Source organism: Oncorhynchus nerka, linkage group LG14 (genome assembly GCF_034236695.1).
Source record: "Oncorhynchus nerka isolate Pitt River linkage group LG14, Oner_Uvic_2.0, whole genome shotgun sequence".
Taxonomy (NCBI): domain Eukaryota; kingdom Metazoa; phylum Chordata; class Actinopteri; order Salmoniformes; family Salmonidae; genus Oncorhynchus; species Oncorhynchus nerka.
Genome location: NC_088409.1, coordinates 42,287,929 through 42,300,276, shown reverse-complemented (window position 1 = coordinate 42,300,276; position 12,348 = coordinate 42,287,929).

The window sequence follows — 12,348 nt, the reverse complement described above, 5'->3', positions numbered from 1 at the left end:
TCAGTTACATTTGTTAGGTGTGGTGTGAGCACGGCAACCGATACATATGTACAAGTGGAATGCATTTGAATTTTTACATGGTTCATATGCAAGCATTACTTAGGTATATATCAGGTTTCTGTTTGCGTATTCATTGGATGGAAGTCACAGAGTCAACACTGAAGTAGCGATGGTGTTGTTATGCACTGCTTCCTGTAGTCAGGGAAGTTGAGGGAACCATAGAGGCAATCAACTGAGAGACAGTCATCATATTGAGTTCTGGATGCTGGTTGGATGATTGAAGATACTGAAGTCGAGCAACACTGTTTAGTGTATGTCACTGTGTTAGATAAGGTCTCAATGAAATGCTGGGTTCATCACATTGAAGTGGATGAAATTAGATGTCTCATTGGCCTGCTGGTAAGTGCAGATATAATCAAAGCAGAAAGGTCTGTGTTCTGAGAGCAGTTAGTCCTGGTTGCAGACATTTAAACATTAGTCTCCATGTTGGTTTTAGGATGGGAAAGGCCTGCATTTTGGTTCAACTGAAGTTGGTCAGACCCTAAATTATGCACTTAGTTCCTAGAAAGTAAATTTAGTATACTGTCTGTACCCGTTTACAGTCTTCATACAGGTGCACTGTAAAAACATTTTAGTAGGATGCGCTGTTGTTCATCCGAAGTGCTTTTCTGATTGGTATGATCCAAAATGACGCTTTGGTTCATTCAACATATTCTAACGAATTTGACAGATCAATGTGATTTTTTGAATTGAATGAAAGCTTCTAAATTGCTTTCAACGCCTCATGCATATTCACATTGCATAGCAAAAATCTACTTGGTACAACGTGAAAAAATGGGTTGTACATATACAGTACCAGTCAAACGTTTGGTCACACCTACTCATTCAAGTGTTTTTCTTTATTTTTACTATTTTCTACATTGTAGAATAATAGTGAAGACATCACGTCTTGAAATAATACATACGTATGAAATAACACATATGGAATCGTGTAGTAACCAAAAAAGTGTTAAACAAATCAAAATATGTTTTATATTTATATTCTTCAAAGTTGCCACCCTTTGCCTTAATGACGGTAGGTAGCCTAGTGTTTAGAGTGTTGGGCCAGCAACCAAAAGGTTGCTAGATCAAATCCCTGGGCTGATAAGGTAAAACATCTGTCGTTCTGCTCCTGAACAAGGCAGTTAACCCACTGTTCCTAGGCTGTCATTGTAAATAAGAATGTGTTCTTAACTGACTTGCCTGGCTAAATAAATACAAATAAAATGACAGCTTTGCAAACTCTTGGCATTATCTCAACCAGCTTCATGAGGAATGCTTTTCCAACAGTCTTGAAGGAGTTCCCACATATGCTGAGCACTTGTTGGCTGCTTTTCTTTCACTCTGCCATCCAACTCATCCCAAACCATCTCAATTGGGTTGAAGTCGGATGATTGTGGAGACCAGGTCATCTGATCCAGCACTCTATCACTATAATTCTTGGTAAAATAGCCCTTACACAGTCTGGAGGTGTGTTGGGTCATTGTCCTGTTGAAAAACAAATGATAGTCCCACTAAACCCAACACAATGGGATGGCATATTGCTGCAGAATGCTGTGGTAGCCATGCTGGTTAAGTGTGGCTTGAATTCTAAATAAATCACTGACAGTGTCACCAGCAAAGCACCACCACACCATCACATCTTTTCCTCCATGCTTCACGGTGGGAAGCACACATGTGAAAATCATCTGTTCACCTATGCGTCTCAAAAAGACACGGCGGATGGAACCAAAAATCTCAAATTTGGACTCATCAGACCAAGGGACTGATGTCCACTGGTCTAATGTCCATTGCTTGTGTTTCTTGGCCCAGGCAAGTCTCTTATTATTATTAGTTCTTTAGTCGTGGTTTCTTTGCAGCAATTCAATCATGAAGGCCTGATGCACACAGTCTCCTCTGAACCTTTGATGTTGAGATGTGTCTGTTACTTGAACTCTGTGAACCATTTATTTGGGCTGCAATCTGAGGTGCAGTTAATTGCCGATTTCTGAGGCTGGTAACTCTAATGAACTCATCCTCTGCAGAAGAGGTAACTCTGGTACTTCCTTTCCTGTGGCGGTTCTCATGAGAGCCAGTTTCATCATGGCACTTGATGGTTTTTGCGACTGCACTTAAAGAAACTTTCAAAGTTCTTGAAACTTTTCGTACTGACTGACTTTCATGTCTTAAAGTAATGATGGACTGTTGTTTCTCTTTGCTTATTTGAGCTGTTCTTGCCATAATATGGACTTGGTCTTTTACCAGATAGGGCTATCTTCTGTATACCGCCCCTACCTTGTCACAGCACAACTGATTGGCTCAAACACATTAAGACGGAAAGAAATTCCACAAATTAACTTTTAACAAGGCACACCTGTTAATTGAACTGAATTCCAGATGACTACCTCATGAAGTTGAGAGAATGCCAAGAGTGTGAAATGCTGTCATCAAGGAAAAGGTTGGCTACTTTGAAGAATCTATATATTTTGATTTGTTTAACACTTTTTTGGTTACTACATGATTCCATATGTGTGATTTCATAGTTTTGATGTCTTCACTATTCTTCTACATTGTACAAAATAGTAAAAATAAAGAAAACCCTTGAATGAGTAGGTGTGTCCAAACTTTTGACTGGTACTGTATTATGTTAAATATTAGGTTTTATCAAAGAAAAGTAAGTTGAGTGTTGAATAAGTAGGTTGCAATTTGAAATATAGTTTTTTTTCAACATTTTCGGCGCTGTAGACACATTTTTCATTCTCCTCTCTTCACCTGATGTGGAATTTATTTGTTTGCTTGATTGGACAGTCTTGGACCCGGGCTCACCACAAAGCCAAGGTGTCAGCACTGTTTCCAACCCTATGGCATTACTCAACGACGGTTGAGTCAGTGTCGACTACACGCTCTCCTCCATTCAGCTCCCTGACTGGTAATTACAGCATTGTGATCTGTGTGTCCGCCTAACAAACAGCCCACCGCTCATGATTGGCCAGCTCAAGGGCGACCGGGCGGCCCACCCTGTCTGCTGTCATTGCTCAACTGTCGGTCCCGGTTCACCGCCGTTCACGCACCCTCCCAGATTCCATGATTCGCCTTCCCTGTGCTATCCTCCTTCACCCTGCCAGGGACGACACATCAGGATGTTTCCACACAGATATCTTGGTGATCGAGTTGGCGATGGAAAATAAGTTTGAATATCCAATAAAGTGCATCTTTCCTCGCTAACCTTGACAGAGGATGGAGGATGCGTCCATTTATCTTGCAGTGCCTTGGCGGGCCAGCACATTTATTAGGATTTACGTATCACTCGCTGACAAGGTGCACATTCTTTCCGTGCATTATGGGCTGGATGATAGCGGTTCTATTTTATTGAGTTATATATTGTGTCGAATTTACGATTGGGACGAGGCCCACAGAGAAAACGACACAACTACAATGCCCAAGGGAGTGTATAAGGATGTGTGGAAAAATATCTGTTTTCCAGGGGGGTTCTTGTTTGGCCTGTATCATGTCAAATGTTATGAATAAATTCATGCCAATACCTGGACGTGTCAGAACAAATTCATTCTGAGTTCAATTATGTGCACTCACACTGGATTGAAATAGCTACTGTATGTTCACGCTATCTATGAATACAATAATAACGGTATAGCACATTTAGTGATGAGTCGTGCAGCTATGGGATGTGACAAGAACTCATCCTTTGTAAGGATATAAATTACCTCATGATTGAATGTTGCACTGGTGTCATCAGGTTAGACAAATAGGGTATAATATTGGGGTGTTGCATTAGTTCTACATTGGTGCATTCAAATCCAGGAATGATTCAAATGGATTAAATAAGCACAACAACGACTGTCTCACATATTTTACAATAGCAACCTTTACAGACCTGCCTGGAAAGTTTGTACTGGGCTAACAATATTGGGTGTCATCGATGACGTGTTTGACTGGAAAGACTGAATCCTTTAGTTTTGTACTTCCCTCAGCCAATCGGTGTTATGGAAAAATATCAACAGTGGGAGATTCAAGATGGAGATCGATTGTGCAAAGTCCTACTCACATCACAGTTTTTCATGAGTAAGCAAAACTGAAATCAACGACTTGATTCTATTATAGTTAGCTCTGGTTTCTGATGGGAGGAGAAGTGTAAAGAAGTGTTCCCTGCAGGAGAAGCTAGATAACTCATGCTTGGTTAGGTTCTTCTGATCAAATCCACAATGTCTCTTAAATTACTTGCCTGCACACTCAGCAACCTCCTCGGAATACACCTGTACATTTCAGCTAAGATCCAACTCATTTCTGTGTGGCGCAAATCAAATCCATATTGACCCGGCGTCCTGAATGCTTGGTGAGCTGAGGAGGCTGCCAGTCAATAACCCCCACAGCTCAGATCGGCTTTAGCACCGAGACGCCATCTGTCCGTCACCCCACTCCCTCTGTGATTCATAGCAGCTAAAACTCCCCACTCATGTCAGCAGCAATTAAGGTCTGGCTGTGTCAGCTGTAATAGAGAAAAATAGATGTTGAGATGAGATCCAATCACTTAAGGCGGGAGCTTTTTCTTGTAAGACACTTTCCCTGAGATGTCCTTCATGAAGCGACTGTCTGTGTCATTTGACACTGTCATGAGAATGACATAGCTTATGCTATAAGCAGCCATAAAACTGTAATCAGTGTGTGTAACAAATGATGTGGCATTGTTCTCCATTGCTGCAGTACGCAACTGATAACCATGATCAGGTGATTGTCTATATCCCTAGCCAATCATAATTCATCATGGGCAACCACACACAGGACCCATCCAACCAATTTGTCCTGTTTGCAGTACTTGTCCTGAGTAATGTAATGTAAATTTGATCATATTACTCCAGTGCTAGCCTCTCTACACTGCTGTTAAGACTAGGGCTGATTTCAAGGTTTTACTGCTAACCTACAAAGCATTACATGGACTTGCTCCTACCTATCTCTCCGATTTGGTCCTGCCGTACATGCCCACACATACGCTACGGTCACAAGACCCAGGCCTCCTTACTGTCCCTAGAATTTGTAAGAAAACAGCTTGAGGCAGGGATTTCTCCTATAGAGCTCCATTTTTATGGAATGGTCTGCCTATCCATGTGAGAGACGCAGACTCGGTTTCGACCTTTAAGTCTTTATTGAAGACTCATCTCTTCAGTAGGTCCTATGATTGACTGTCGTCTGGCCCAGGAGTGTGAAGGTGAACGGAAAGGCACTGGAGCAACGAACCGCCCTTGCCGTCTCTGCCTGGCCGGTTCCCCTCTCTCCACAGGGTTTCTCTGCTTCAAACCCTATTACGGGGGCTGAGTCACTGGCTTACTGGTGCTCTTCCATGCTGTCCCTAGGAGGGGTGCGTCAGTGGGTTGAGTGACTGACATGATCTTCCTTTCCGGGTTGGCACCCTCCCTCCCCTCGGGTTTGTGCCATGGGGGAGATCTTCAGGGCTCTACTCAGCCTTGTCTCAGGATAGTAAGTTGGTGGTTGAAGATATCCCTCTAGTGGTGTGGGGGCTGTGCTTTGGCAAAGTGGGTGGGGTTATATCCTGCCTGTTTGGCCCTGTCCGTGGGTATCGTCGGACGGGGCCACAATGTCTCCCGAACCCTCCTGTCTCTGCCGCCAGTATTTATGCTGCAATAGTTTATGTGTCAGGGGGCTGGGGTCAATCTGTTATATCTGGAGTATTTCTCCTGTCTTATCCGGTGTCCTGTGTCCTGTGTGAATTTAAGGATGCTCTCTGAGGAGGACCTAAGCCCTGGGACCATGCCTCAGGACTACCTGGCCTCATGACTCGTAGCGGTCCCCAGTCCACCTGGTCGTGCTGCTGCTCCAGTTTCAGCTGTTCTGCCTGCGGCTATGGAACCCTGACCTGTTTACCGGACATGCTACCTTGTCCCAGACCTGCTGTTTTCAACTCTCTAGAGACAGCAGGTACGGTAGAGAAACTCTGAATGATCAGCTATGAAAAGCTGAAACCAAAACTTTCGAAGGAGTTTTTCCTATCCACCGTGCTTCTACACCTGCATTGCTTGATATTTGGGGTTTTAGTCTAGGTTTCTGTACAGCATTCGTGACATCAGCTGATGTAAGAAGGGCTATTTAAATCAATTTGATTTAAGTGTGTTTTTTGTTTGGTTTCTGTTTCTACCCAACATTTCAAATGTTGCTTTTTCTGGTCCTCATAAAGTCAATGTTCAAATAGCAAAGCCATCTTCCACAGCATGTACTGTGTCATTTAGGCCGTTCTCTCGGCCCTAGATTTGCATGGGCTTCTAACAAGAGCTCCCAACTGGCTGGAATCAGACGATGTCAAGTCCACATCAGTATCCAATTAGCAGCTGTTAACGCTTGGAACCTCTCATGTCGAGTTTGGCTCGGCTAAAAGTTCAGAACCATTGCTTTTCCTCATCCAGTGTCAGTGGAGAGGGGAGAAGAATGTTCCCCTGGTAGTCCAGCAGTGACAGAGCTGGCAGACGAAGCCAAGACGAGATTAAATTAGTGTGAAACGCCTGTTTTCAGAGATCACATCATCCCCAAACGTCTGGATGTTTGATTCCCATGTTAAAAGGGAACAACAATATGTAAGATGTATTGTTTTGACGTGTTTCTCCTGACATAGAGTGACTTCATAACTGTGTATAGTGTTGTACAGTGCCATTAAAAAGTATTTGCCCCATTTCTGATTTTCTCTATTTTTGCATATTTTTGATATTAGATTAAGGGAACCTGAGTTTACAAATAACCTCCAAAAATTGATACTTTTATTTATGTAATTAACAAAGTTATGCAACACCCAATTCCACTGGGTGAAAAAGTCATTTCCCACTTACACTCAATAACTGGTTGTGCCACCTTTAGCTGCATTGACTGCAACCAAATGCTTCCTGTAGTTGTTGATCAGTCGCTCACATCGCTATGGAGGAATTTTGGCCCACTCTTGCATGGAGAACTGCTGTAACTCAACGACATTTGTGGGTTTTCAAGCACAAACTGCTCATTTCTAGTCCTGACACAACATCTCAATTGGGATTAGGTCCAGACATTGACTAGACCATTCCGTTTAGACATTTTCATGTAGACTTGATTGTGTGTTGCTGCATGACCCAGCTGCACTTCAGCTTCAGCTCACAGGTGGATGGCCAAACATTATCCTGTAGAATTCTCTGATACCGAGCAGAATTCTTGGCTCCTTCAATCAAGGCAAGTTGTCCAGGTCCTGAGGCAGCAAAGTATCCCAAACCATCACACTATCACCACCATGCTTGACTGTTGGTATGAGGTTCTTACTGTGGACGGTGTTTGGTTTTCGCAGGTATAATTTTTATATGTTTTATTTCACCTTTATTTAACCAGGTAAGCTAGTTGAGAACAAGTTCTCATTTACAACTGCGACCTGGCCAAGATAAAGTGTCACGCTCTGACCATAGAGAGCTTTTTATTCTCTATATTGGTTAGGTCGGGGTGTGACTAGGGTGGGTCATCTAGGTAATTATATTTCTATGTTGGCCTGGTATGGTTCCCAATCAGAGGCAGGTGTTTATGTTGTCTCTGATTGGGGATCATATTTAGGCAGCCATTTCCCCTTTGTGCTTTGTGGGATCTTGTCTAGGTATAGTTGCCTGCAAGCACTACTTTGAGCTTCACGTTTCGTTTTTTTGCTTTATTGTTTTTGTTCTTTGAGTTTCACTTCCAAATAAAAGGATGGAAACATACCACGCTGCATCTTGGTCCACTCCTTTTAACGATTGTGACATAAAGCAAAGCAGTGCGACAGAATCAACAACACAGAGTTACACATGGAATAAACAAGTACAGTCAATAACACAATAGAAAAAAAAGAAAGTCTATATACAGTTTGTGCAAATGGCATGAGGAGATAAGGCAATAAATAGGCCATAGTAGCAAAGTAATTACAATTTAGCAGATTAACACTGGAGTGATAGATGGGCAGATGATGATGAGCAGTTGATGGAGTGTAAGTAGTTATACTGGTGTGCAAAAGAGCAGCAAAGTAAATAAAAACAATATGGGGATGAGGTAGGTAGATTGGGTGGGCTACTTACAGATGGACTATGTACAGCTGCAGAGATCGGTTAGCTGATCAGATAGCTGATGTTTAAAGTTAGTGAGGGAAATGTAAGTCTCCAGCTTCAGCGATTTTTGCAATTCGTTCCAGTCACTAGAAGGAAAGGCGGGCAAAGGAGGTGTTGGCTTTGGGGATGACCAGTGAGATATACCTGTTGGAGCGCGTGCTACAGGTGGGTGTTATTATCGTGACCAGTGAGCTGAGATAAGGCTGAGCTTTACCTAGCATAGACTTATAGATGACCTGGAGCCAGTGGGTCTGGCAACGAATATGTAGCGAGGGCCAGCCGACTAGAGCATACAGGTCGCAGTGGTGGGTGGTATAAGGGGCTTTGGTAACAAAACGGATGGCACTGTGGTAGACTACATCCAATTTGCTGAGTAGAATTTTGGAAGCTATTTTGTAGATGACATCACCAAAGTCAAGGATCGGTAGGATAGTCAGTTTTACTAGGGTAAGTTTGGCGGCGTGAGTGAGGGAGGCTTTGTTGCGAAATAGAAAGCCGATTCTAGATTTGATTTTGGATTGGAGATGTTTGATATGAGTCTGGAAGGAGAGGTTACAGTCTAGCCCGACACCTAGGTATTTGTAGTTGTCCACATATTCTAGATCAGAACTGTCCAGAGTAGTGATGCTAGTCGGGCGGGCGGGTGTGGGCAGCGAACGGTTGAAAACCATGCATTTGCTTTTACTAGCGTTTAAGAGCAGTTGGAGGCCATGGAAGGAGTGTGGTATGGTATTGAAGCTCGTTTGGAGGTTAGTTAACATAATGGGACCCATGTGGTCCAAACGAACAGTTCATGCTTGAAAACCCACAAATGGCGGTGAGTTACAGCAATTCTGTATGCAATAGTGGGACAATATTCCTCCACAACGACGTGAGAGACTGATCAACAACTACAGGAAGCGTTTGGTTGGAGTCCTTGCAGCTTAAGGTGGCACAACCAGTTATTGAGTGTAAGGAGGGGAATTACTTCTTCACAGAGGGGCATTGGGTCTTGCATAACTTTGTTTATGAAATAAAGGAAATAAGTATGTCAATGTGGTGTTATTTGTTCACTCGGGTTGTCTTTATCAAATATTAGGTTTTGGTTGAAGGTCTGATAACATTCAGTTTCAAAAATATGCAAAAGTAGAGAAGATTAGAAAGGGGGCAAATACTTTTTCAGGGCACTGTATGTCAACTGTCTTGTGCCTTTTACTGAGGAGTGGCTTCCGTCTGGCCACTCTACCATAAAAGTCTGATTGGTGGAGGGATGCAGAGATGGTTGTCCTTCTGGAAGGTTCTGCCATCTCCAAAGTGGAACTCTGGAGCTCTGTGAGAGTGACCATCGGGTTCTTGGTCACTTCCCTGACCAAGGCCCTTCTCCCCCGATTGCTCAGTTTGGCCGGGCGTCCAGCTATAGGAATAGTCTTGGTGGTTCCAAACTTCTTCCATTTAAGAATGACGGAGGCCACTGTGTTCTTGGGGACCTTCAATGCTGCAGACATGTTTTGGAACCTTTCCCCAGTTTTGTGCCTCGACACAATCCTGTCTCGGAGCTCTACGGACAATTTCTTCGGCCTCATGGCTTGGTTTTTGCTCTGACATGCACTGTCAACTGTGGGACCTTTATATAGACAGGTGTGTGCCTTTCCAAATCATGTCCAATCAATTGAATGTACCCCAAGTGGACTCCAATCAAGTTGTAATAAACATCTCAAGGATGATCAATGGAAACAGGATGCACCTGAGCTCAGTTTCGAGGCTCACAAGAAAGGGTCTGAATACTTGAATACATTTGCGAACATTTCTAAAAATCTGTTTCCGCATTGTCATTATGGGGTATTTTGTGTAGACTGATGAGGACATTTTTTATTGAATACATTTTATAGTAAAGCTGTAACGTAACAAAATGTGGAAAAGGGGAAGGGGTCTGAATACTTTCCCAATGCATTGTATCTTGCTCTTTTCTGCACACACAATCATGCATTTCCCCTTTGTATATTCCTCTGACAACATCACCCCCACTGTCTATTCATTTCCATGTCTCTCTATTTATCAGGTTTTCATTGGATTCAAACCAGTCAGATCTATTTGTAGTGGGAAACATTTGTCTGAGGGAATGTTATTTTTAGTGGCATGATAAGCTATTGACTGCAATGTGTGTGTTAGATTGCAGTACTTCCCTGTTCTCTGGAGATCAATACTTTCCTCCTTTCTTTCCAACTGCTCCTCTTTACAAGCTGTAAAAGCAGATAAAATAGAGAATAAAGGAAAAATAGAGAGAGAAAGAGGGGAACGGAGATAGTGAGAGAGAACAAGTACATTAAAGAATCTGGAATTGGTTTTGAATGCCAGAACATGTCTTGACTGTGTTCTTGCCTGTGTTCTGCCTGTGTTCTGTTGGCTCTATGATGAGATAAAGTGTGGAGTGGGTGGATGAGGGTACTTTCCCCTGAACTCTATCTAACTATGTCCATCAGGGTACTTTATCCCAACAAAGTGATGTGCTTCAAATCACCCAACTGGGTACAGAGCTATAGTACACTCACCTGATGCAGAGGATGAGATGTGGTTGCTTTGTTCCTCACTGCTGAGAAACCTAGAATAAATTACTGGATGATAAATTAATTTATTGACAACTGAAGCATATTGAATAAATATGATTAGAAAAATAGTTAAAACATGTTGTGTGACAGTTTTGTTTAAATGGCCTCATACTGGTGTTGGGCTTGGCTGAGACTCAAATAGAAAATATGGAGCATATAGGGCCCAAACCATCTCTATTTTGTTAAAGGTGTTTCTGCATATTTGTAGGTGGTTATAAATGCTACTTTGCGAGCATTCTACCCTCTAGGTATGAATGGTATCTCCCTGCTGTACGCTATTGACCAGATGATGTAAAACACATGCTGGGGAAATGGTGGGAACCCAAGTTTTACTCCCAGAAGACACTGCAGGAGGGAAGCGGGCCAAATCGCCGTCCTCACACATGGAGGGATTGCACACAACTCATGGTACCGTTTGCATGTAATGTTTCATTTCAGAAACAATGTGTAACTGTCAACTATCATCAGCGTAATACGTAGTTTACCTACCGAGCGTGTGGTTAAGTTAACATGGCCAATGGTGTTAAGTTTCCAGTGCTGTGGTTGATATTTTCTGTCTTTGAATGACTCATGTTCTTGAGAAAGAGTTTGACCTAGTACTGTTTCTACTTATTCTGCGGTTGTCATGACAGTTCTACTCTGTACCCACAACACAGTTCCAACAGCATGTTACAAAATCTTACATTACACCAAGTTTGTCAGTATAGACAGCATCTATTAATATTCACACGATGCCTAGCATACATTTTTTTCTGAGAGAATTTGGGGGTTTGACTAATGCTGAGACGAGGGCTTGAGTACCAAACAGTATGGCCTAATAAAGGACAGAACCAGAATGACATGCCTGAAAGGGCATTTCTCTCTGATGGGTTTATTCACTTGTGGTGTAAAGTACTTAAGTAAAAATACTTTACAGTACTACTTAAGTATTTTTGGGGGGTATCTGTACTTTACTTGACTATTTATATTTTTGACAACTTTTACTTGACATTCTTAATGAAAATCATTTTCCCTGACACCCAAAGGTACAGATGGTCCAATTCACGCACTTATCAAGAGAACATTCCTGTTAATCCCTACTGCCTCTGATCTAGCGAAATCACTAAACACAAATGCTTCGTTTGTAGATGATGTCTGTGTTGGAGTGTGCCCCTGGCTATCCATAAATAAAAAACGAAACAAGAAATGTATACCTTTACTTTGTGTTCTTAAGTATATTTTAACAATTACATTTGCTTTTGATACTTAATTAAGTATATATAAAATAAAATAATTTTAGACTTTTACTGGGGGACTTCTACTTTAATTTGAGTCATTTTCCATGAATGTATCTTTACTTTAACTCAAGTATGACAATTGAGTACCTTTTTCAAAATGTTTATGTGCACTGATCACCAGGCGTTTGAAAGGCATCTGAGTGTGTGATTGAAAGCATGGTGGTGCTGAAGGTGAGACTGGCCACTGTTTCGTGAAACCATAGCCTTTATGCAACTCAACCCCCCGCACACATCTATATGTGAGTTGGTTTAATCATTAGAAAGAAAATTACGGATTCCTCTTTAAATCTGCGTGTTCTTCCAAAGCTCAGTTGTCCTGAGTCTGCACAACTCTGCCAGGACCTAGGATCTAGGGAG